Source organism: Sarcophilus harrisii, chromosome 4, assembly GCF_902635505.1.
Source record: "Sarcophilus harrisii chromosome 4, mSarHar1.11, whole genome shotgun sequence".
NCBI lineage: Eukaryota > Metazoa > Chordata > Mammalia > Dasyuromorphia > Dasyuridae > Sarcophilus > Sarcophilus harrisii.
Window position 1 is genome coordinate 194,282,250 of NC_045429.1, and position 27,877 is coordinate 194,310,126.

At 36.3% G+C, this 27,877-nt stretch overlaps 1 protein-coding gene across 2 annotated transcripts in view; it reads right to left on the reverse strand.

Annotated features, from left to right (window-relative positions):
* Positions 1-6,839: 6,839 nt before the first annotated feature.
* The window catches only part of SOBP (sine oculis binding protein homolog), a 222,378-nt gene continuing 201,340 nt past the window's right edge, over positions 6,840-27,877 (reverse strand). For both annotated transcript variants that reach the window (XM_031964460.1, XM_031964459.1), the window contains one exon: positions 6,840-6,922. The gene's annotated coding sequence lies outside the window, so the exon portion shown is untranslated. The remainder of the gene's footprint in view (positions 6,923-27,877) is intronic.

The window sequence follows — 27,877 nt, forward strand, 5'->3', positions numbered from 1 at the left end:
TATGCTGCAGAGGTTTGTTTTTTGGTTCAAGCCTGTAAGTTCAGTGATGTAAGAAAACTCCTACATCTCATGAAAAAACACCTTTTACTGATTCAAGTAAAATAGCTCCTACACAACTTTTAGACTTAGAGAATTGTTGCAGTGGTGGGGAAGAGATGGTGGGGAAGGATGGGGAAGTGACTATAGCCAGTAGGAGGAACAAGCCAAACCCTAAGTCTTCCTGACTCCAAGACCTATTCCCTATTCTCTATGTATGACAGATAGTTATTTCTAAATCCTTTCTATATAAAAGGGGGGGATGCCTGCATCACACAAGTTTGGGTATTAAAGAGCTAAATAGCTTGATCATTTGCAACAGTATAATTTAAGTCTTTCCACTCTTATAAGTCTTATGCTCATTTTACTCTTGCTCATTGTACACTTCCAAAGAGGAATACTTATATTGCCTTTTCATTCCTTTGCAACTTTCTCATGATTAGAGTATAATAGAGAGATCACACATAAAAAATGTAGCTCTGGTTCCAGCACATGCTACCAGTGTGACTTCTGGCAAGTTCTTTGATCTTTCTGGGTCTCAATTTATTTCATCTGTGAAATGGACTAAGATATATCCAATATACCTCCCAGCTCTATAGTTATAGGATGTCCTTGATTCTATACTAATAGGTTCTTGGTGTTTAGGAATAAGTATGAATTTTCATCTAGAAATGTTTTTGTGTCAAGAACCTCACTGATATCTAGATTCATTCCAGCTCTACAAGTCTATGATTCCTTCCCTAAAGTAAAGTTGTTGGCAAGAGACTGTACATTTGATTTTGCATTCCCTTAGCACCTAGTAAAGTGCTTTTCAGAGTAGGGATTTAATCATTTTGGTTGAGTAAATGGAATGGATGAATGAAGTAGGCAAGAATTTTGATGACTTTCCCTAAACACTAAACTGCATAAATGACATCTTCATCTAGTTGTCTTGTGCTTTGTTGCCAAAGGAAATTATTTTCTACAAACAGGTGAATAAAGAGACTTTTTTTCATTTAAGAAGAAATTGCTTATAATAGCACTAGTATGTTTGTTTCCCCCCCCCCAAAAAAAAAAAGGAAAAGGATCTACTTATACAAAAATATTTATAGAAGTTCTTTTTATGGTGGTGGAAAATTGGAAATTGAGGAGATGCCCATCAAATGGGGAATGTTGAACAAGTGGTGGTATATAATTGTTGTAGAATATTTTTGTGCTACAAGAAATGACAAGCAGGAGGTTTTCAGAAAAACTGAAAAAGACCTATGTGAACTGATTCAAAGTGAAGTGAGCAGAACCAGGAAAACATGGTATACCACAATCACAATATTATATGATAATCATCTAAATGACTTAGCTATTCTCTGCAATGCAAAACAATTCCAAAGGACTTCTAAGGAAAATGTTAGCCATTTCCAGAGAAAGAACTAATGGAATCTGAATGCAGTTCAAAGCATACTTTTTTTAGCTTTATTTTTCTTGGGTTGGGTTTTTTTTTTTTTTTTTTGGTTCATGTTTTCTTTTACAACGTGACTAATATGGAAATATGTTTTGCATGAGTGCACATGTATAACATATCAAATTGCTTGCTTTTCAATGAGAAAGGATGGAAGAAAGAGAAAGAGAATTTGGAACTCAAAATTTAAAAAAAAACTAATATTGAAAACATTTACATGTAATTGGTAAAAATTAAAAAGAAGGAATTGTTTAGAATAAAATGTGTCAGCTGTTAGGTTCTTGCTTACTCTTGCAATTTATGATTATGGCACAGAATTTCCATGGGACTTTGAAACATACATGATGTTAGATGAAATCAAGAAATATGGTCATGAGTAGGAAGGTCCAATTAGTTTTTTCTTTCATTAAAGTAATATTTAAGTCAAACCTACATGATATTCATGGGTTCAAAAGGATATTACACACTGTGTGCAAGGCACAACAGGCATTCTTTGCATGGGTTTCATTAAAGTCAAGACCTAATTAGCAGTCAATCACCTGAAAATTAAATCACCTAACTATCCCACTCAGACTCTCGAGCAGTAGCCCTTGACTAAACTGTGCCTCTAGTGGTTCATGGGTCCTTGAAATGGATGTAGGATCACCATTTTTCTGTAAATCTGGAAGAGGCCCACTGTACAAAGTTTTAAGTGGGTGCCCAGAACTGTAACATAATAGCTCTGTTTGGCCAATTTGGTATATTGACATTGTCAGTGTTTTTGAGGACTTTTTTCATGTCTTTGCCCTGTCTCTGCCAATTCAATTTTAAGCCCTGCCAGGGTTTTCATTTTGTTCCTCTCTCTTACCCCTTTCATATTTTGCCATTATACCTAGAATGATATGGGGACAGGGGAAATTCAATAAATGTTGACTGATTCACTCCCTTACTCATTTTCCAGGAAGTCCAGTATCCTCCATATCTTCTCAGAAGCCAAAAGGTGAAGTGAGCCGTAAATCATTACTGTCCAATGTTTTTGTTCATGTTTAAAATTAGGGCCAGGTTAGAATGAAACTGAATCATCTGCACAAATGCTCAGGAGGTTAAAAAAAATTCTGGATCAGCTTAGGTTTCCATGGTCATTCTATGGATTAGATTTCAGGGTTGGTTTGTATTTCTTTTCTATAGATGATTTTCAGGTCTAAGAGATATTGCACTCTGGAAATGCTGAGTTTAAAAGGAGGAGGAAAAGAAGACAACAATATACTGATGTCTAATGATATTCTTTAGCGTAGGGAACAAAGGAAACTTTTGTTTCCAGAAGGGTCAAAATGTTTGCCGACAACCTTGGACAGCAGACAAAAGCAAAATTAATATCCTGTGTGATTGTCTCTCAGGCCAAGTCCAGATGAATAGTGCTATCAGGGATGGCTTACCAGGCAGGAAAACTGATGGCCGATTCTCTCCAACCTGGCATGTCCTCTGCTGAGCCTGTTCAGCTCATTTGGAGACTATGTCACTGGCACAGAACTGTACCCAGAGGCCTCCGCTGATGATGCCCCAGGGCTAGGAAAGCATGAGCCAGTGTGGCAGAAACCACAGGATGATCATTTGAAAAAGGTTTCCCTTGGACGGCACATTTTTAATGAGCACCTGCTTTTGATATGCAAATGTTTGGGTACCATAGAGAAACTAGGCTGACCCCAAGGTGAACTGCTGGTTGCCATACACCCTTTATAAAAGCTAAGTAATACCAAAGAGAGGCAGCATGGTGTAGTAGACAGAGAATTTGAGTTCAAATTCTATGATACTTACTGGATAAATCACTTAATATCTCAATTCCTGAAATGGTACATCACAACAACCCTTACTAATCTCCCTCAATAGTGAGTGTCTATAGGGATTTGGGATTTCTGTACCTCCTACAATAATGAAATCATAAATCAGATTAAAATCAATAGACACCCCAAACAAAATATATGGCTAATATTGGGATGTGGAAATGGGTAGAAAACCTGCAAATAGCACGGAGATTGAGTTAATGTCTTTTTCTTGATTTGCATTACTGTTTAGGTAGATCTCTATTAACAACTTGGTTTTGGAAAGAAGTTTTAAGACCTGAAAAACTGATTTGAGAACGACTTTGGAAGAGAAACAAACACAAGATTTAGAGTTGTAAAGGAGGAGAGGAAATTCAGTCCAATCCCTATATTTTATAGTCAATAAACAAGCAATCATTAAGTACTTATTAAGTGCCAGATACTATGCTAAGTGATGTAGATACATAGGAAGGTTAAAAAGTCTCTGGCTATAAGTAGCTCACAGTCTGTGAGGGACAATATGCATAAAGAACTATGTACATACAAATAAATTATATATGTGTGTGTGTGTATAATATATGCATATATGTGATAAATTGGAGATAATCAATAGATTGCAAAAATTGAGATTCAGAGGTCACACAAATAATGTTTGATGGTGCCTCAAATACCAGAGCCATTCCTTGTAATGTTACTTTCCATCTACTCTTAAGGCATTTTGTTATTATTCAGTTATTTCAGTAGTATCTAACTCTTTCAAGACCCCATTTGGGGTTTTATTCAGTTATTTCAGTAGCATCTTCACGACCCCATTTGTGGTTTTCCTATCAAAGATACCAGAGTGATTTGCCATTTTCTTTCTGCAGCTTATTTTATGATGAGGAAACTGAGGCAGAATGAGATTAAGTCACACAACTAGTAAATATCTGAGGCCAGATTTTATGAGTCTTCATGACTCCAGGTCTGGCATTCTATCTATTGCGCCATGTCACTGCTCAATGCATTTTACATGTCCCTATTTATTTACATGTTGTTTCTAATGTTTAAATGTACATTTCTTGAAGACAAGGATTGATGGAGGGTTTTTGCCTTTCTTCTAATGCCTTTAGTGTGCAGTGTCTCACACATTGTAAATGCTTAATAAATACCAATTGATTGATAATAAAGAGTAATGATTTGCTCAAGGCTCCATAGATAGTATGTAAGGGGAAGTTTGTAATATCAAACTCAGATATTCTGATTCCCAATCCAAGGCTTAGGTCACTTCCTTGCAAATAGGCTGAAGCCTACAGAGCGAGCTGTATGTTTGTGAAATGTGATATGAGGGAATGGTATGATTGCATAGGTAATGGACTTGGACCTTCAAATAACATCTCTATATTCTTTTATTTTATTTTTCAAAAGAAAATTATGAAAAAGAGATTCGGCAGAATTAATATCTCTATTGTTGTTTTTGTTTTTGTTTGAAACTAACTGATCCTCAGAAAGTTATAATCCATAAGGAAAGATAAGAATACTTTCAAAAAAAAAAAAAAAGAAAACGCCAATGACAATAGTCATAGTAATGAAAAAAAAAAACCAACAGCAGCACAAGTTAGTGCATTTTTTTTTCTTAGAGATTTATTTTTGTTTTAATAAATCTGACACCAGTCAGGGAGAGAGAAAAAATGTTGTGAGCCCAGAAGGAAAATGAGCACAAGTTCAGTGCCACTTTTCTCTGTGTGTGTATGTGTGTGTGTGTGTGTGTATGTGTGTACATGTGTTGGGAGAGGGGAAAGAAGGTTGGCATGTGTTGGAGATGGGGGTGGGATTTCTTTTTAATTTGTTGCTGGAGGTTTTTCTTTTGTTCACTTTTAAAAATCTCTCCCCTGGCTTGCGAGCTTCCCCTCCCTCCCACCTCCCCTTCCCTTGCCCCACGATTTTATTTTTAAAAAGCGAGCTCGCTCGCCAGGTGTGTTTCCCAAGCTCTCACAGCTCTAATAAATAAGGAGCACCTGTAAAACAGTAGCTTGACTCGTTAAGTGAATCTGTACAAAGGAAAATATAGAAATACAGTATGTACATAGTGCCCGTCGTGCCCCATGTCTACAAGGCTCTGGCTCTGGGCATAGGTACCCCGTCCCAGCTCTGCTGACCCTGCAATCGACCAACCAACCTTCCCTTTCTCTTCTGCCAATTGCTCGTTGGTTCTGCTCTGCAGCCTTGTAGGTCAGGGTGCACTTGGAAACCTTCAGCGTGAACAATTGCTTTATTTGAGTTAGTAAACAGATACACTGAATCACAAGGTGATCGGAATTTTTTTTTTGTTGGCTTTCTTTTTTTTGGGTTTTTTGGATTTTTTTGTATTTTTTTTGCATTTTTTTTTTTTTTTGTATTTGTCAGAATGGGATACTCCACAACTGTCTCACCAATTCAGTGCCAGTATACATGCTCTAGTGGACTTTTGGACTCTCGGCTACGACTGTACAAGTGCACACAAGTAAATCTACCCTGTTATCCTCCACCCACCGATTGAGGATCGAATTGCACATTTCTCTTAACCATGACAGGAGAAAGCAAACAGTGAAACAGAATCATGGGGGACCTTTCTCACTTTACTCCTTGTTTGCGGCGGTTTGTCCATACCATTCTAATTATCATGAAAGGGCGCTGCGTATGGAGAGATTGTCTCACTGGCTTCCTGGATCACTGAAAACCATCAGGGCTGAAATTTCATCCAAGTCTTTCGTGACGCCCAGCAAATATTCCTCTCATATTATTTTACACCTTGAGGGAATTTTGGTCTTTAGTTCAACACTCTTGCTCTGTTCCCAAATGGGGCGCTATTTAGGGGAATTTAAAGAGAAAGCTGAGAAGAATAAACATTTACTGAGTTCTCTTGGCATTCCGTCTCTGAAAAACCACAGTATAAACTATTCATGCTGCTTCTTACATCTGTCAAATCAAAAATTAAAACCCATAAAAGTGTAACACTGAAAATATGGCATTAAAAAGGATAAAGGTGGCCTTTGTAAAAATAACAAGAAAAAGTATATTAGCCAATAAAATATTCTAACTCTTCATTTAAAAGTGCATCCTGGGTAGGCTAGAGATGACCCTGAAGTGTTGTGACTCCAGTTGAATCCCTTTCCCCCACCAAAACGTGAATAGTATAGGTCCAAAACCGTACAATGCAAATCACAATTCTTAGTGTAGCAGCAAAACCACAGCAGTTTTTGAAAAGACAAAAATTTTTTTTTAAAAAAATCCATATCATCTTTCAGTCTCACATTTCTGAGCCTTGAAGACAGAGAGGGAAAAGTACCTACATTGGTCCTTGTGGTTTATTGGTGCTTTTTTTGTTGTTTTTGTTTTTGTTTTGTCTTGTTTTAAACCATGGGCAAAATCCCTAAGTTCTTCTGGGGATGAGGAGAGGTGGCAGCAGCAGGAATGCTGAGCAGGCTTGGTGGGTTCAAGATGTGCTGGCTCTTTTGGGCCAGAGGCCACCATGGGAGAGCAGCTTCCTCCAAGACGCTTAATGACAGGAAGCTGCTTTATTTACTTGAGTTTTAGCCAGAGGGGTGGTGAGCTGACCAGCTGGTGTCATTTGGTGGAGTGACATGATTTGCTCTGCTCCCTTTCTCCATGCAAGGTACCCTGTGAGTGAGTATTCCTGAAAAACAGAGAAGAAGGAGCCAGTCAGAATACATTGTAACGGAACCACTCCCAGAAAATGAGAGCCTAGACATTCAATTCGTTCCCTCTGAGCTAAGAAGGCTACTGATAACTAAGTAAGCATGACTTGCTCTGTGAATCTCATTTCCAGGACAGCTAAAAGTCAGTGGCACCAATTTCACATGACCAACTGAGTTAATTCTCTAAACCTGAGTCTCTTTTAGAACATTCTAATATATATATATATATATATATATATATATATATATATATATACAATTCATATCTCTTAACCAATGGCCATGTGCCTCATTTCAAGTCAATAGCTCGTAGCTTTTCACCTTATTTCACATTGAGTGAGTTTGAGGTCTTCAGATTGATCCTATGCCTCCAATTAGTGACAGAACCATTATTAAGGCTCTGTGGCTCCTTCTGCTACTTCTACAACCCTTCCTACTAAGCAAAAAAACTCACTCTGGGGCGTTTGTTATAAAGCAATGATCATCTTTATAGCAAATGAAGTAATAACCTACTTGGAGACACACCTCTTAAAAGGCTTCTCAGACACATGGAATGATGTCCCCAGTGGTAGGAATGAATGAAATCAAAAGTGCAGAGCCAAATGCACTCAATCAATCCACTCGTGCCTCTCTTTTTCTAGCTCTTTCCTTGAGGAGATGAGCCATTCACATCTTTATATTTCAAAACCAAACAGGTAGGGTTGGAGAAAAGCTCTCTGAAAGCACAATGACAAGCTTTTGTGGGATTCTTTGATCCCCAACCTTGGACTGAAATCTGACTTACTTAGAAATGTCTATCCCAGCACAGAAATTGATTTCTGGATCTTTGTTCTTATTGGTTTATTTTAATGTCATTCAGATACTCAGCTGGCCGATCAGTTTAGAATTAAAGCAGTTCATTTTGCTTGACTGTTGTGGCTGGGATTGTAAATATGCATAAGATAGAGTTTCATAGAATAGGAGATGGATTCCTTTAGAGGTTATCAAGTTCAACTCCATAATTTTATAGAGGAGGAGACCGAGGCTATTTATGTTAAGTGACTTGCCAACATAGAGTCAGTGGAAGAAGTGAGCCCAGGTCTTCTAAATTCAAATACAATACTCTTTCCCATTGTACCACTTTGTTTTTTTGGTAGAGTGTCAAAATAAAGAATTTGCATTTAAGAAAGGAAGATAGGAAGAAAAAAAGGAAAGGGTGTGAGGGAAGGAAAGAAGGAAGAATGAGAGAGGCAAGAAAGGAGAAGGTCTTTTTCTATTCATCCATACAACAGTGAACATATTTTTTAAATGTTCACAAATGAGGATATCAAAAACATTCCCAGCTTAAGTTTTGCTAATATGAAGTGAAGGTAGAAGGCTTATAAAAATCTTTACAACTGTGGAGAATATTGTTAGAACTAACAAAAACTTCATTGTGGTTATAACAAGAAATTAGAATGAATTTAAGAGAGCTAAAAAAAAGTCCATTGGGGAAGGACCAAGTTTAAGTACATCCTTTGTACAATTTCTACTCAATGTGTTAATGAGAATGGTAGGAATATGGCTCTTGATACTTGCTAACAGCAAGTTGGAAATTTAAATGTTCACTGTGGTAGGAAATGCCAGAGTTCCCAGAGTAATACTAAATCACCAGCATTGTATGCACTTCTAAGATGTACATTTAATTGCCAAATTAAAAATGTAAAACACCACAAATATGACTAGAGTCACCCAGACATGAAAAGTTTTTATCTGGCACAGTTGGTTCTGAAAGTGTAGACATTCTATCACATTGTGTAGCCATATATCTTTCATTTGACTTTTACTGTTTTCATAAGGAGAAGGAGGAGAAAAAGCTGCAAAGAAAAGAAAATGGGAAGAGTAAGAGGAATTGAGCCATGAGACTGAGTAATTTCCCTTTGCAGAGTTTTGATTCTGAAAAGATAACTGAAAAACATTCTCTTGACAAAGTTTGTCTATAAAAATCACTCTTCCTTGGGATACCAGAACATGATGAAAGATAGTAGTGGAAAAAATGATAAATATAAAGAATTTGGAGGAGACTGGGAACATTCGCACAAACAATAGGCTAAAAAAAGTATTAAAACCTTCAGAAATCTGATCAGTGCAGTGACCAATCATGACTTTATATTAGTCATAATGACTTCTCACCTCTAGAGGTATTGAATAGGATATGCATTTTTTGATATGACCAGTGTGCTGATCTATTTATTTGAATACACTTAACTTGTTTCAAAAGTGGTGATAGGGGAATTCTATCTGGTGGTGATAGGGGAAAAGGGTAAATTGGTGAAATGTGAGAAAGATTTAAATAAAAGGAAGAAAAGAGTATCATTTTCCCCCAAAACACTGCAAATCATCAAAACATCACTACACAAAAACATTACAGGACAAAAAAAAGTTTGGAAGTAATCATAAAAATAGCATGTTTTTTTTTTTTTTTACTACCTTGTTAAACACTTTAAAAATCATTACAGAAGTTCACTGACTTCTATCCAGTACTCTTTTTGTTCCTCTTTCTATATTTCAACTTTTGTGTTTGTTAATTGAGTTCATAATTAAAAAATAAGAAAATGTAACATTAAATTAAATTATTTTTGAAGGGAGCCAGTATTAGTATCTGGAAGAATATAAACTGATATACTTTGTACTTGTATATTTTTGTTCCTGTTGCACCCCCACCTACACTCATAATTAGAATGGAAGCTTCTTGAAGTCAGGGACTTGATTCTGTATTTGCAACCTCTAGTCTAGTCTAGTGTAATGTTGCATTATATGCTTAATATTTAATATGCTTAATGTTTATTGAATTGATTTGAACTAATTAAGAACAAAAAGCATCTTTTTATTCTTTCTCCTTTCTGGAACTTGCTGCTTGAGAGCCTTACAACTATATACTCCTAACCTTTCTAGATTTATTTCCCATATACAAAATGGGGATAGTAATACATTTCTTTTTAATGCTTTTTAATAGCATACAAAAAAGATCTGTGATTTCATCAGTGTGGAAATCTAGTAGATAAATTCCAGAGAATTACCTGAGTGAGGTACATGGGAATTGAGTGATACATTCAGGATCCCATAGCTAGTATCAGAGGTAGGTGTGTCACCGGATTGAACACATGTTAATTTTTGTTCTAATGATGATAATAATAACCACAACAAAGTAGGCAAAGAAGCAAAAAGAGGAGGAAAAGGAAGAGGAGGAGAAAGAGAACTTAGGTGTAAGGTTTTCAAACTTATTTTGTTTGTAAATCATATTTATTCAAACCTTAGGGATAATTAATTATAAAGTTATTTAAAAGTTCCTAGGGGCTACCATTTTGGATTGTTTTCTTAATGATGTTGCAGTTTCTTTTTCAGTATTCTGAGATTCATGTTTAAATTTTTTTCCTCTTTCTTCTTCTTCTTCTGCCCCCTCTTCTCTCTCTCCCTCCACTCCCAAAGAAGAGTATGTTAAATAAGTTTCTGAATGTTCAAATTTACCTTTTAGACAGACATTAAACATGGAAAGCATCAGCCTACTAGAAGGGAAAAAAATTCAAGGCATTTATAAATGACTGCAAAATAATGAAAGCCATTTTGGAACCCTAACTATAGCATTCGCCGTCACAAACGCTATAATAATCATGATTATACTCTGGTATCTATTATTGTCTGGTAAATAATATGTGTTTTCCCTGAAAGTTGCAAAGGGTGCAGCTGCACCGTACGTCTATTTTTGCAGCCCCAACTCCTGCTGCTCTGAAAGCTTCCTCACACACAGCTTATTTTAAGTGAATAGCCGAGCAGACAATTTAGGCTGTGTTTCCTTCATCCTGGCTACACGTTTCCTATGTCAGGGACAACCCCAGGGGCCGGATGGTGGCAGCAGAACTCCCTTTCTGTAGCTGCCATTTCTGGGGTTGGGAGGGAAGCCAAGCTTATTTCAGCCTTCTGAGGCTCTGCTTGGTTGAGGTCAGATCCCTTCTTGATGATAAGCAGGGCTGTTGTTACTGAACAGATTGTCTGTGTGGTGTAAACGAAGAAAGACCACATCTGGAAGTGTACCTATTTGGAAAGCAAGGCTAGCATGGAAGTGAGGGAAAGCATTGTGGAATGTCTGAGCTGAAAGGGACCCCAGCGATCAACTATTTCCTACCCCTTGTTTTCCAGATTTGGAAAGAGAAGGCCAGATAGGATTTGTAAATTGCCTAACCAGTTAATAGGAGAACTGGGATTCAAACCTTGGTCTCTGGATTCCTAGTTCACTATTCTTTGCACAATTTTGTGTTGCTTTTAGGAAAGTATTGAAGGCAAGAGATTTCTGATCTTTAATTTATACTATTATCTTTTTGCCTTTGAAGCATGCCCTTATAAGAACGATTGACCAATATACCAGTTTCCTCATCTATGTCAATGGGAAACCATCCCATGAAAAAAAATAAGCAACATTTTTGAGATCTTTAGATAAAAGTGATATATCAATGCAAAATGACTACAAACATAAGTACCTGTGTATCAACTCCATAGATATATTACACGAAAAGTGACTACAAACATAAGTAGCTGTGTATTAACTCCATAGATATATTACATACAAAATGACAACAAACATAAATAGCTATGTATTAAGACTTCCATATAGAGGTTTAATTTCCAAAGAGTCTCATATCACTAAATTGTGTGCTGGCTAAGCCTATCTTTCACAGAGGGGACCCGTTTCCTTGGGACCATTTAAGTGGTAAACCTAAAGACATTATTTAGGCATTATTTAAGTGTTGAGATGCCTGGCACTATAGTTCACATATTTATAAAACTTTTCAAATTCAAAAAATACTATCTATATGTCAATTATTATTGTAATTATGAGCATTACTACTGTTTGACTTCATAAAGAAGAACCATGGCACAGTGGATAAAAATCTAGTTTCTGACATCAGAAAGACCTCAGTTCAAGTCTTTCCTCTGACATAGACTGAAATTGAAATCAGTAGCTAAATTGCTCTGGAAAATGGAGTTTCTTGACATGGAATTCCTAACACCACTGAAATCACAGATCAGGATCACATATCTCATATTAAGATACCATCTGACATTTTAATGCAACATTACTGATAATAATCCAGCCAAACTTGCTTTCTGAATGATGTACAAATTGCCACAAAGCTTACTTAATCATTTTTTTTCTGGACTGTGGAATCAAAAATTCTTTTTCAGGTAAAACAACTTCTGGGCAAATATATTATGAGAAAGGGAGTGTGAGGGGAGTGTGTTTTCAGCATCTTCTCTTCATTTGCATCCCTTTTCACTTGCAAGAAATTACTGTAGAGGAGTGATGACTCCTTACCTTTGATAGCATAAGAAATAGAAATGGGCTAGATACTGCAATGAAGCTAAGATCTCTTCAATATGACGCCTGTCTGTGTCTTCCTAGAAATCCTCCACAGAAGGGAGGTGCCCTGCAAAAAGGCTTTCTTTTAGGTCTCCTGGTATTATGTGAGTTCAGAGCAACATTCTGGCTGTCCACCTGTCATTTTTCACATTCTTTACATGACCAGCCCATTTCTTTTGCTGACAATACATCCCTTTGATGATTTTTAATGCTACTTCATGCATGCAGTCTGTCATTGTTAAGATGCTGTATTCTATTTCTACCCATCATGCATCTCTCCATTGACCTCTGGGCAAACCCCATTTTGATTCCTCAGATTTTCTGGCATCCCATGATTTGTGGCCATATAGCCTCACCAGAAGAATAAAGGTGTTGAAATGATGGAACTTTCTTTTAGGAAGAAGCTTGGGATCTCTGGAAGTGCTGCACAGTTTCCCAAATGCAATCCAGCCTGCACTCCTCCTCCTATTCAATTCTACGTCCACCTCATAGTGCATCTGTAGTATTTGTCCAAGATTTAGGTACCGATGGAAGAACTCTATGGGCTGTCCAACCAACTGTATATCAGTCTGGAAAATAGACATTCTTCATCCACTTTGTTTTTCCACCGTGGATAGTAAGAATGACCTCTTTTGAGTAATTATGGATCTCATTTTGGAGATGATGTTATTCCCATGCTCCAGAAGCTTCAATGGTTCCCAATAGATTCTAGGATAATATACAAACTACTGTGGCATTTAAAAACCTTCTCAATCTGAATCCAACCTACTTTCCAGACAGATTTTACCTTACTGCCCTTTACACATTTTCATATTCAAGTGCACTGGCTTACTTTCTGTTATCTATAGACAACTCTTGTATCCCTGTGTCCATATAGTGTATCTCCCATGTTTGGAATGCTTTCCCACCCCCAGTTCTACCTCTTATAATCCCTATTTCACTTTAAGGCTTACCTCAAGAATCTTCTATATAAGGACTTTCTTAAAACCCCTAGTTACTATTGCTCTCCTTTCCCAATAGAATTACTTTGTATCATTACATATTTGTTTTATATTTATCTGTGTGCCTGTTGCTACCCAACTCCAAATTCCACATAGAAATAGAATATAGACTCCTTGCAGAAAAGGGCTGTTTTGTTTTTATCTCTAATATCTACCACAGGGAGAGTCTAACACAGAGAAAGAGTTTAATAAATGCTTGTTGAACTGAATTAATATTCTGGGGCTTGATGAAATCAGTACATTGTTATCCATAGATAGGAACATCTGGAAGGCCTCATTATCCCTAGAGAATCTTTCTTCCATTTGAATGCTACACTGTATTAGCTAACACATTTCATAAAATCTATCAAAAATTGTGCATGATGTTAACATGTTTTGAGGAGATCCTTTATTGAAGGTCTAAAGTGCATTTAGTTCTACAAAAACAAAATTTCTTTTTTTTTAAATCAACAAACAACAGTGAAATTTTATGTTTTCTACTATTTGAGGACAGGGAATGTTTTGTCTTTTTTGTATCCCCAAAGTTTAGTAAAGTGCCTGGTACATGTAAGTGCTTAATCAATATTTGTTGACTGATTTGTATGACTATAAATATGTATACTGGTCATTTGTAAAAGTCTATCTGTTCTCTTTTCATATTTTCGTCAAGGATGCCCATGAGATGTGAGGAGTCTGTTTTCACCAAGATTTCATAGAACTAGACAGCTGGATTAGAAATTACTGATATCCTCTTGATATCCTCTTGATCCTCTTGTTTGAGGAGTAGAAATATATTGATTTTTTTCCCCTAACCATTTGATGTTTTCCCATCTTTCAGAGTTGTAGGAATTGATCCCTCAATATCCTCAAAACTGTGTCATCTCTAGCACAATTCTCTTTGATATATATTTGGTCTGACCCAGCTGAACCTCCCATTTTTGTTTTCTTTAGTGTATATTCTATTTTTCCATATAAAATACTAATAGCTGTGATGACAAAATGTGGTGGTTTTACTTTCATTGACACAAAAGGGCTTTTAAAGAAAAATCTTGACAAGATCTTTTCTATTTTTTATCTACTTTCTATCCTACTTTCATTCTCATTCTTAAATTTTTTTCAGATGATCTGACTTAATTGGGTCTCTCACTGAGTTTTCTATATAGTCATTTTCCCCTCCATCATTTCTCATTGCTTTATGAAGTGATGTTGATTATAATTTCCACCATCCTTCTCTGTACAATTTTATAAACAAGTTTATATTCTAAATCTATTTTGCTCTTGGCTCTTCACTTAACAAGGAGACCAAGTGTTGCTGAATGTGATGGTTTTTAGTTAGATTTTTTTCAGCTTTCTTTTTATGAAGTTATAAAAGACAACAATATGACCAATTTTTTATTACTTAAAAAAACACATTATAAGATATACATTATTATCCTTGTATTTATCTCAGCTGATTGACTCTCAAAGAACCTTGGAATTACAGCTAAATGTTAACCAATGAAATAAGGCTAAAAAGAGAAAAAACTTATTTCATTCATGAAAAATATCTTTGATATACTTAAAATCACTGGCTAAGGTCCATCTCCTCCAAGAAGCCTCCCCCAATCAATTTTTTCCTTCTTTAGCCTGCCAGCACAATAGTGATTCATCCTTCCACTCAAAGAACTTTGATAATTTTCTTTCATGGTCTAGTCCCATCCCTACTTGGAACCAATATCTTAGGACGATGGTGAGAAGAGATTGAAAAAGTTTCCCCTCATGAAAAGCAGAGTCTCTACCTCTAGTCTCTATCAAAGAGGGAAACTGAGCCATAAGGACTAACATTTTATTATGCTGGTGTCCCTTACTAATTAGAGATCTTCAGTAATACCTAGACAGTGACCATGAAAAGCAGAGGAAAGGTCAAATCTTTTTCACAATCAGTAAGGGGAGAGAATGATGGGAGAACCAAAATAAGACATCAAGCCAAAATCACCTCATGGTCTTTTGCAGGGATTTCTTTTTTCTACTCAGCACATGACTATGATCTATGATGAGGATCAGGCCAGGATCATTTGCCAATTTGTCAAACTATGATCAAGGAACTTCAAGATATGCAAAAATCACAGGGGAGTCTGGAGTGAGTAGCAGCAAGAAATTGATGTCTGTTTAACCAAAGAGTTATGCTTTTCAAGCATACTGCCCAGATAAGACTTAAAAGACTCAAATGGCACTTACACAAGAATAATAAAGATTTCTTTTAATTCGTAGAATTTGTTGCTATTGTTGTTGTGGTAGTTGTGGTTGTTGGGAATGGGAAACGGTTGGTTTTGTTTGTTTGGTCTAGATTTGTGATTTCATGGGGTAGGGAACTCTAGGTAAGTTAACTTCCTCTTTCAATATAGATCAGCAATTATTTTGTAACTGATAGTCTTATAAAGTTGCTTGAAACACTAAGAGTGTCTTGCCTAAGGTCACACAACCACTATTCATCAAAGACACAACTTAAATTCTGAATCTTCTTAATAACAAGGTTAGCTTTCTACCTATTACACTAGGTTATCTCACATTGTTAACTTACATTTTAAGTTTCATTAGGGCAGAGATCATCTACCCTATGGTCATTAATATGAACTCCCATTCCTTGAAAAATCTATACTACTGCATACCCCCATGGTACTCAATAAATAGTTGGGATTTTTTGACTGAGGTCTTCATTTAAATATTTTGGGTCCGTAGTGAGAAGAGATTGAAAAAGCTTCAGATCAGTTATATCATTGACTAAAGTAGTCCCAACCATCAGTTAACATATTTAAATCAAGCCATTAAGGTTTGATTGTACCAGTGTTGTTTATCTGGGACAATCAGGAGTTTCATGGAGGACTAAACTCTTGTAGGGTAGCCACAGTTGATTTCCCAAATTACAAAGGTATAGCTTAAGACCATCTGTGCAGCCTGATAAAACTCCCAATGAAATCTCTGATAATAGGCTCAGCACTAAGCTCTTCTTTGAAAGAGCTCATTTATAAAGACTTGCCATGAAATTTTTTTCTCTTGCTGATTAATAAATTATTTTTCAATAGTCAATATCAGTATTTTTAAAATTGGGCTTGGATGGGATGGTGAGTGTGAAATAAAGGGAATGAAATAACATTTTCTTCTAATTAGGTCAGTGGTTAATGAAAGAAAATGAAAAACATTCCTCTTGTTTTTCAACAAGTCTACAAATGGAAAAAAAACACAAAGGCAGGGCAAGGGGCAAGAGAGACAGAGGGGCAAAGGTCAGTTTCACTGTGGCTTCCAGGCTGCATTGATCTAAGTTCTACATGATTAGTAATGGTCTACCAAAAAGATAGGTAAGATAGATCTTGGAATTATCTCCAATAACAAATATTATATTATGATTAAACTAATTTTAGCTGCTTCTTCCTTCTTTTTTACCTCTCCTTCACTGTCTCCTTTCTTCTTTCCTTCTTCCCTTCTGTCCTCTCTTTCTCCTTTCTTCCTTCTTTCCTTCTTTTCCTTCCTCCCTTCTAATCTCTTTTTTCTTCCTTCCTTTCCTCCTTCCTTTCTCTCCTTCCTGGTAATTTTCCCTTTTAGAAAACTTTCTAAGCCAACACTTTGGGCAGTAAAATGACCACCACATAAAAACCTTTACTGAAAAAATTATATCTTTAATATTATGCAATTACTGGTTTAAGTAGCACTGCTAGCTAATTGAGACAAAGGTTTTCTTTATTTACTCATTCTGCAGACATTTATTGAGTGTCTACAACATACATGGCTTTATATTTATTCTTATAAGGATGGGTTATAGTTTATTATTGCCACTAATGGGGAACTTTAAATTCTTTCTTTCCCTTTGCCTACTACTCTTCTTCCACACTTGTAGAATCACAGAATTTAGAACTAGAAAGAACTTGAAAGATATCTATTCCAACTTTCTCATTTTATAGATGTCAAAATTGACATCCACAGAGATTATGTTCAAGACTTGTTCAAAGTCATGCAACTGAGAAGCATTGCAACTGGGATTTGAACTCAGGTTTCTAGCTGTAAATATTAGACAATGTAATATATGGGAGGAAATGGGTAATCCTCCCATATATTACATTGTCTAATATTTAGTTTAACTGAGCTCTGACTTGGATTACCAAACCCTACTTCTGTCTTTTCCCCAAAAGTATGTAATAGTGTCAGAATAAACATTCTGGACAATGCTATCTACTAAAGATTGGTGGCCAGACTAATTCACAAATAGGGGGAATTAAAGTACTTAATAGGTCATATGATATTCTTGCATCACAAAGGAACTTCACAGGATTGTTATGAAGAAAGTATTTTCTAAAATTTTAAGTAATATATAAATGATTTTTTTTATTATTATTTGAAGAATAGGCTAGAAATTTAGTTTTCTGATCCCCAGCTCCATGAATTATCTGATATCTAGATTCCCTCAAAGTAAAGTTCAAGTGCTGTTCCAGCATTCCTGATCCCCCTGTTATCTCCCTCTTGGCATTATTTCATATTTTCTTATTACTTAATATATACTTTTTATTTACTTATTTGAATAAAAACTGTATCCCATCCTCTGCTCCTTGAAGGAAGAGATTGTTTTTGTCTTTGTATCCCTGTCCTCTAACAAAACACCTATTTTTTTCTTGAATTTAATTAACTATATTATTTCCTTCCTTCTTACCTCTATGAGGTAGATAGGAGCAGCTATTCCCATTTTATCCAGAATGATAAGAAGGCCTAAGCCAATTTACATAACTTATTAACTGCCACAAATTGGGAAAACTGGACTCAAAATTCATTTCTCGTCTGCCCCCTGCTCTTTCCATCAAAAAGCTGCCTTTCCAAACTGTCACTTTGGATAATTGAGGTCCTCATTCAAATACCATGGGTCTATGGTGAGAAGGGATTGAAAAAGCTTCAGATCAGTGATATCATTGACTTGGTCAGTCCCAACAATTAGCTATGTTTAAATCAAGCCATTAATTAAATCAAACCATAAGTAATTTTGTGTTAAGTTTGACTCTGGTTTTTTCCTGTGTTATTTGGACCCCAACACCTTAGGAAGACAAACTATTTTGACCATAAATCAGCAAAAGAAATGAGAAATGTAGCATTTTTTTGTCCAATCAGCCTTGTCACTTTTCAGAGGCACAATGAAACTGGTATCTTGTTTGAAATAAGATAGGTTATATAAGGAACATGTAAATGTATGGTGAAAAATATAACTCTGGCCATAGTCAGGGATAAGTTACCAAAGTATTTTAGTCTCATGCTCCTTCTTATCGGGAAAGTCAGGTAAGCACTCTAAGACCTGAAAATTTCCTAATAGTTATAGCTGCTCAAAAGTAAAATCCCCAAATGCAATATCTCAGACATGAATGGAAGCCAGAGTTTAGAAAAACATTTATTGGAAATATCCTCAGATATTGACTGGTCTGGATTAATGGTGGCAACTCACCACTAACCTATACATAAAGATGACTGCAAGATGAATTCTGACTTAGAAAACCACATATTAATATTGTCTAAGTTTTATAATATTTTTATTTATTTTGGTTAAGGCAACATTTGGGGGCCATCTCTTTGATGCTTTTAATTTAGGTGACAACTGAGAATCTGTAAATCTAATCTAGTCTGTGGCACAGAATGGCCTCTCTCTCTTTTTTTTTTTTTATCTATTCAATGGATTTAATGATTCTGCCAGCTGTGAAATACTTAGAAATCTTTATCTTCTACCTACTTTCTAGATGTGTTAGGAAAATTAGTAAAATAATTTAAGGTATATTCCTAAACCCCAACCATTCTTCTACAGTGTTCCAGAGACACAATAATGAGATGGATGAAGCATGTGTCTGACCCAGTAAAACAATTGTTTAATTTTGGGGAACACAGGCATCCCAAGAGAAGCCTATTGCTACTTTCATACAGTAATTTAGACACACATGAAAGCTTCAGAAACTAGGGGTCTCTAGGGTTGAAGGAAATTGAAAGGTAGGCTCTAAAAAGTTAATGCAGCTTCCAAAATTACTTTGTGCAACAACCTCAAGTCTTAAGAGAAACTGAATCAGTGACTCCATAACTCCAATAACATCCTGAGCTTTGACTCCAGGTATCTTTTAAAAATGGACAGTTTGAGTCTCACTGTAGTATGATCCCCTAGATATACATCAATTTTCTCTTTCCTAAATGGTGTCCTCTCCTATTAGAACTGACTGTGGTGGTATATGCATTTGGCCCTTCCCCAGGATGATCTCTGTGCCAGCAGACCCAGCCTGGCTCGGCATTCTCCCAGCAGGGGAAAGCTTGAAGGAGCTGTGGGAGCCTAAAGCTGACATGAGTGTGGGAGAAGTTTAAAGCTGCTTTTCAGACAAATGTTGCACCTGTTTCTGTGGCAGTCTGGTACTGGGCCAGGCCTTGGCCTCTAATGAGTGGTTAGAAAGTTCTGCACAGCCCTCCAGGTCCCATGCTGTGTCATTGAGTGCCCCCAGGCCCACTCACAGGCATAAAGGAAAAGAACTTTCTCCCACATGGTGACTGTGATTATACAACTTATTTAAAACATAGCATGTGGCAACTTTCCTCCCTTGTATCCTGGTGAAAAAATTCTGCAATGTTTTGAGTTGACCATTGACAATTAGCCTTTCTTTAAAATGCCTCCGTAAGCATCCGTAGTGCCAATTTCGCCCTACTCTTACCTCTTCTAGACATGGGTGATAGAACAATGGTCCTCCATTACAAATTTCAATATGCTCCATTTTGCCCCATCAAACAAAAGATAAATGGCCACATGACAGATACTGAGCAAGGCTATTTAAACATAAAGACAAAAACAAATCAATTCCCGCCTTCAAGCAATATTCTCAAAAATATCTTGTGTATAAAATACAAACTCTTATCTCCTACTATGCACAAAAATCTTTGTATTACTGAGCTGACAAAGCTCAGATTCTGCTCTCATCTGAGGGAAATCTGAAACCTATCCCCATTCATTGGATTTCCCAGATTTTAAAGATAGCATAATAGAAAGAAAATTAGGATCAGTAATCAGGAACACCTGAATTCAGATGTTTATTTCTGATTCTAAACCAATTATCCACTTCCCCTTTCTGTCCACTAATTCATGCCCCACATCATTTTTTAAAAACTAACTCAAATCTTCCTCAAGAAGTCTTCCAGAATTAAGCACACTAAATACACATCCTCTCAAGTCTTAGATACTGTATCTAGATTGAAACCTTGAAGGAACCAGCCAGATTCATTCACATCTATTGATATATTGCTTTGTAAACTGATATTTGAGTTGTTTCATGTAGATTCTGTTCTAGCTGTCTTTCCCCCTCCTCTTCATGTATCCTCTGACAATGTGTACATGTATATATGGATGGATGGAATTAAATTCAACCCCCAAAAGATTTATTGAATATCCTCCAGGTTCCAGGCGCAATGCTAGGTCTTAAGGATACAAATTTAAAAAAATAAAATGATGTGGTGCAGTCCTTAGGAAGGCTATAGCAATAACCTTAAAGCCCACCTGGTCTTGGGAATGATATAGTTAGAAATGACATATTTCTTCCCCTAGGCTAATCTGTTCCACTTTACTCTATATGACCAGGATGCTAAGGCCACAAATATTGCTGGCTATTTGATAACAGCCTGTTGGTCAATGATAACAGATTTTCTGAAACTAATGGGAAACAATAATGAGGTGTTTAAAGTTAATGCAGGTGCAGAACAAAATTGGGTGTCCACCACTTGACCTAGTGCTATTTCAGGCCTAAAAACACATCTCCTGAAGCTTCCCAAGAGCTCTGCCCAGGGAACTATGGGTATTGCATCTATACACGAAGTCAGAACCAGATCACTCCTCAACTCCACCTCTAAGCCATAAAATTAGCATATAGTGACATGAAGCACCTGGTTTCTCTAACTTTTCCCAATAAATTTATCTTCCTGCTCCTGGCACTTTGCTAACTTCATTTGGAATTTATATTAGCATTACAATCAGATCCATATCTGAGCCTGCAAATTCTTTTGAGACATGTCATGACACCCATCTGGAACCCCAACATTTTGGGGTTCCCTTTGAACCTCAATAAGATCATTCCCATTTTTAAGGAACTCACATGCCAGTTAGGAGGAGAGGGCAAGTATACAGATAAATAAATATAAAATTATTGAGGTGGGCTCAAGAAGAGCATTAGCAACTAGAAAAATGAGGAAAGGCCTCTTTCAAAAGAAGTAGAGATGATGCTAAGCCTCAAAGCCTGTCAGTCAATAAACATTTATTAAGCACCTAATATATGCCAGCTACCAAGTGCCTAACTAGGAAGCTAGGATTTCTAAATAAATATAATTGACTTGTTAAATGCATTTTCTTGATTTTCCTAGAGGATCAAATGAAAGCCATGAAGACCCTGTTGTGAATGTTGTCTCCCTTTTCTACTTAGTGCATTTTTCTTTATAGACCCCCCCCAAAAAAAAATTGACAACAGCAGCAAATCAGTAAAAATAGGATCTTTGTTTGTGATTAGCCAGATCTGAATTTCATGGAATCATTTAATTCTCATGGAATCAATTCAACTAATAAGCTTCTATTAATTGTCTATTATGTGGCAAAAATCGGCTACATGATGGGGATCACAGATCTACAGTTGGAACAGACCTCAGAGGTCACCTGTCCAATTTTATAAATGAATAAATTAAAGCCCAGAGAAGCCAATCATTTGTCCAATGTCAGAGAGATACTAAATGTCAACTAGGAGATTTAAACTCATTTCTTGTGACCCCACATTCACTACATCTAGTGTTTTCTTGATTAAAAAAGTTTTAACTTTGAAATTAATCTAGGGAACATTCTAAATATGAGCATTTTTCTTTTTTGGGTAGGTGAAGAATTGAGGTAGAATGACTGTGACTCAGGCAGTGAGGAAGTAATAGAATCAGAATTAGAATTCCAAACCACTGGCTCTTAATCTTCATTTCCTGAGCAAAGTCACTCCCCCTCTCCACCTACCCTCTTCCTTTCCTTCCAAAATATTCAAGTATAATTTTTCTATCATTATTTGATAGATAATGTTGATCAAACCTTAAATTATAGAAAAACAGCCATTATGTCTCATGTTTAGGTTCCATAGTATTAAATGGGAGGTACAGTGGAACCTGGATGTATTTTTGGTTTGGAAAATAGCTCAAACTATTTTTCAAACATTTTTGGTTTGGCAAAAACTAAAATGCATTTTGCCAAGCACTTTGGCCTTAATTTTTAAACCCATGTGTATTTTAAGGGAAATTTAATCTATATGTTTCTGACTCATTTACACTTAACTCATCAAAATGTTGTTTGGTAAGAGCTATTAGATGTCCAAGAAACTTTATGAGCCCTTTTCTTAAGCTGTTTTACTCCTTGTCCTGACCAGAAAGTTGTACTTTGCCAGTCATAAAATAACTCGAACCTCAGAGGCCTGAGGTCAGTTTGAAATTTATAACCTTCAAAGTTTAAGTGGATACCAAGCTTGGCAAAAATCCCCCTCCCCCCTTGTCTTCTTATGAGGGCTACAAATAAGTCGGGTTTTTTATGATAAAGGTATGACAAAGACTAGCTCTTCAGTTGACAGTATAATAAAGGACCTGGTCTATATAGCAACAACAACCAAAAAAAAAAAAAAAAACCCAAAACACAACAACAAAACAAAACAAAAACCCTATAAAAACCTGCCAAAGAGGGCAACATAAGCCATTTCACAACTAGGTAAGGGTGAGTTCCTAACTTATTTCCAAAGAAAAGTCCTAAGTATCCATTATAGAGAGAAGAAGGAAGTGGGATTTTTCCATAAGGATCTGTGATTTTCAGATCTTTATGTTTTGTTTTTTGAGGAGCTAGTAGGGAAAAAAAGGGCAAAAAAAAAAAAAACAAAAAACAAAAACAAACACCAAACTTTTATCAGTGGCAACTCTGTGGTATGACAATTTCTACAAAAAATTGTTAATGAATTGGACTGCCAAAAACAGCACTTGAGTTTAAACCAAAAGCACATGGGATCCATGTATGCATATATGCATGTCATGGTGATCTCATCGCATATCATCTGTAATAATGTTCAGATGTCACCAGATTACAGTATTCTGGGGGGAGAGGGTTTTTTTGGACAAGGTACTTTAAAATAGCAGCTTCAGTGGTTATAAGAGCTTATAAATATTTAAAATGTAAGCATTGAACAAATCTTAATGACAAAGTTTTACATTTAACTGCATATGTACCAAGTATCTTGCAATTGCTCTAAATATAGGTTTTAAAATATCAAAAAAAGTATGTTGATGGCACACAGAACTTTGCAGAGAAACTTAAACCTGATAGTTCTTGCCCTCACAACATCCAATCTGCACAATTTTAAAAGTGTGTGTGTAGGTTTCCACAGAGGAAGATTATATTACACAGCCTAAATTTCCAACACAAGAGTCAAAAGCTGAAATATAGCTTTCCACCCCACCCCCTCTTCTTTCAACAAATGCAGTTCAGCCACTTGGCTTTTCGATAATGTCTTATTGTCGGTTGGCTCAAATTTAAGACAGTAACATTTTAGAAACATTTGGGGAACTAAGCCAGCTGCAAGGAGGATATCATTACAAATTGAGACACATGTTGTACAGGAATACCATTCATTTTAAATACCAAAAACATGTCTGGAGGAAATACAGTCATGCAAATGAGCCAGAGATACATTTTTACACTATATTTCCAGAGATCAGGTCAATGTTTTACATCATATATGTCTACAAAGTAACTGTATTTCTCCTCTTTGCCTGCTTCTTCAACATTTTTGGCCTGGCATTATTATTTCCCCTTCACTCAAGACAAAACACAGCTTGCTATCAAAAGAAAACAGCAAACCAGAGGTTGGGAAGAAGGAGGAAGCCAAATTTGGCACAGAGGAGGAAGGAGATTCCTGAACTGACTGGATGGGAAAGCAACTTGGGAAGTTCAACAGTTTTCACTGGCTGGAGCTCTGATCTCATGACTGCCCAGGGAGTCATTTTTGCCTTTCTCAGACACCTACTGATGATGTGCATTGGGGAAACACAGCTAACTTGTCAGAAGCTTATTTTTGATTTCTACTGCTGTGATGAACCATTTGAGAACAACCAAACCCAAAGGTGGTCAAAGAGAGCTTTGTTAGTTTTCCACCAATGAAAGCTTAGAGCATTTAGGAACAGTTTTGAAATGTAGGAAGTCATTCCTACAACCATCAAGAGATTTTTTTGGCTCTAATATCTCAGCCAAGATCTTGCAACTGACCCTTGAAATCATTCGGGTGTGTTTATTCTTCCTCCTGATTGCCTACAATTTGCAATCATAAAATCAATTTCCACCCCACCCTGCAATTGGTTGTTTTTCAGAATTCTGTGGGACTGCACAAATTTTCAGAGATTTTATATTTAGTTGGTGCTTAGTGATTTGAGTCTGAGATAGTATCTACTCCAGATTTTCCTTTAGAATAAGCTCAGGTTGAGGTTAAGGAATAGAGGAAAGCATTTATCCTTTTAAGATATTTCCTTTCAATTCTCTTGAAATATAATTATTTTTTGAGCCAATATTTCTTTGCTCCACATCATCCTCCAAACCGCACCCCCCAAAAACCCCCCACTCTCAATATTAAATAGTTTATACATGTGGAGTATATATGTGACTTAAATAGTCTCCTGAAAATTACATGTGTTGTGTTTAAAATAGCAACTAAGTGGCACAAACTCCATGCTGGGAATATTAAAAGAAAAAAGTACATGACTCTCTTCATTCCTTTTGGCACACCCTTTTTGACACGATGTTCTGGAAAACACTGAGTGTTTGGGCTGGGTCTCCATGAAGTAAATATTCCAGACTGTACAGTATTGTTTGCTTCCAAACTTCTGTGTCCCATGGTATGATGTGTCTCTGAGAGGGAAGGCCTTAAATGACTCAACTATCATTGAGGAAACTTGTTCTGCCTGGGTACCACTATAGCTATTTGTCAACAGCCAATCAGGAAAACTAAGTTCTAGAAATACTATAATCAAAAGCTTATCTTCCTTTTTGTTTCTTCCTTCCTGCCTTTGTTCCTTCCTTCGTTCCTTCCTTCTTTCCTTCCTTCCTTCCTTCTTTTCTTCCTTCCTTTTTTCTTCCTTTCTTCCTTCTTTTCTTCTTTCCTTCTTTCCTTTCTTCCTTTCCTCTTTCCCTCTTTCCCTTCCTTCCTTCCTGTCTGCTTCCCTCTCAGTATAAAGGAACATGTTCTTTAACAAAAATACATACAAGATGTTGATTTGTTTGGGGCGGAATAGAGGGTAGGAAGGACTCAAAATATTGGTTTGCTATCATATAGATATCCTAATTCTTAATGCTTCAACAGAAATGATTAAATTGCCTTCTTAGACAGCAAGTTTTTAGGAATTACCTACCTTTATTTTCCCATCACCAACCCAGGATGTTAGCTAGCACTTCCCTATAATTTGGGAATGAATGCTCATTTTAGAAAAGTAGAATTGTTTCTATCCTTTCCTTCCTTTTCTTCTTTCCTGGGAACTTGTAGAAAGATATGAGTTTGTCTCTTTGCATTCTATCACTTGGACAAACTTCCATTACAGGAAAAAACTCAAAAAAATTTTTTTAATACCACATAAAACTTAGAATAATGGATTAGATCTTTTGCTGCATTTTTCAGGATAAAGTTTGTGGTAATTTGGGAAACACAATGGAATTTTTTCAACTCAAGATAATTAACTTCCTCAGGGCAAAAAAGGAAATTCCTATTTCTGATGTACCTAAACAAGAATTTACTGTTTAGCTCACCTGTCCTAGAAGGTAGGAGAGGGTACAAAATTGGAACACCTTTTGGAGGGAAAAAGGAAGGGAAATATGTCAATACTTTGTCTTTTTGTTTTGTGTAATACAGTTGCATGTACTACTAAAATCTGACTGAAATACTATGTGAAAGCCAGATGTTTCACGGCCTCAAAATTGTTTACCTTAAACCACTTCTCATAATCCTGCCAACATATAGCATATGAATACAGCCAACATGAGACAGGCTAATTTTAGAAAGCCCCAGCTGACAAACCTGAAATAATGGGAACCAACAAAATCTCCTGGTTAATCATTATATGTGTCCACAAATAATGGTCACCCAGTGGCTTTTTCCACTTTGAATAACATCAGTTTAGACCTGAACAACCACATATACTCTGACCAGAGGTAATACTTGAAAATCAGGGAATGAGGTTGCTAATTAGCATTTCCAAAAACAAATTAATTGGGATCTTAAATAATCTCATCTGGCCTAGTGCCCTAACAGCTCATACTTGAACTGGTTTCCTTTTTTTTGCTCTGTCTTTTCTCCCTTTGTTTTTGGAAAGAGGATTTCAGAGTAGCTTTCTGAATATGGAGTTTGACTTCAGGAACTTCACCACAGGCAAAGCCAGCACTTTTCTGTCAAACTATTCTATAGAAGAGTTTAAATTGACAAGAAGTTACATGCTACAACCACATATTTGGTTTCCCTAATGAGGAGAAATCTCTGTCACGAAACAGTCATTTCAGTTAGTGAGATTCCATGACCTGACTATTAATTAAACTCCAAGGGACCAAACCTGCAGCCACTGCCTCCAGCCTTCCCAGAGAAAAACCAAAGAGACCAAACTCTTGGGACAGGAGTCTCCAGGAGTTCTAAAGAATTAAGGCTACATAGCTTGAGTCTAGAATGGGAAAAATATTAAAAAAAAAAAAACAATCAGGGAGAGAGAAAGGGCCAATTTTCATTTGATTTTTAAATTGTATAGGAATACTCTGAACTGCTGTTCCCAAAATGAAAAATTGTATGGATTGTTTCTGCTGAATCAGTTTTGGGACCATTGGTCTCTGTCTAGGAGTGGAAAATATGACAGTGATGAAGTTACTCATGCTCCAAATCTTTTCCACTCATTTGAAAAGAAAAATTAAATCAGAATGTTTCATTTCTTTGGAAAATGGTTAGTGGTGATGGTGGTAGTGGTGGTGGTGGTAGCAATAGAGTGCTTCTGAATATCAGAAAATATTTGCATATGGTAACTCTGAATTCCAACTTATGCAAAGAGCAAATATAAACTTTGGGGATTCAGAAAATGTACAAATGCAAATTGCTCCCCTAACCCATCCTTGGACAAAGACAAATAAAAGGATATTTATCCCCTTTATAAATAAAATTCTTTGTGGACAGGACAGTTGGAAAAATGTTTATGCATTTTGTTTCTTCATTTGGGGAAGGTTTTCCCCTCATTCTATAGGAGGTGCAAAATTGGTCTTTCAATCATCAAAGGTTTAAGGATAAGGAACGACTCTCAAATTGTGCTTTTATCTTCATCTCAACTTAATTTGTCCTGTGGCTACAGGGAATCATGTATGCACACTCATGTCACTTGTAATCCTATCAGCCTACAATATATAAAAGAAAGTCATGCACATAGGAACAGAATTACTTCTGACTGGAATCGCGGAAAGCTTCTGTAATAGCCTCTCAGTAAGATTAGGTTATTTTGCTAGGTGATTATTGCTATTGATTTCAAACTACAGTCCTTTG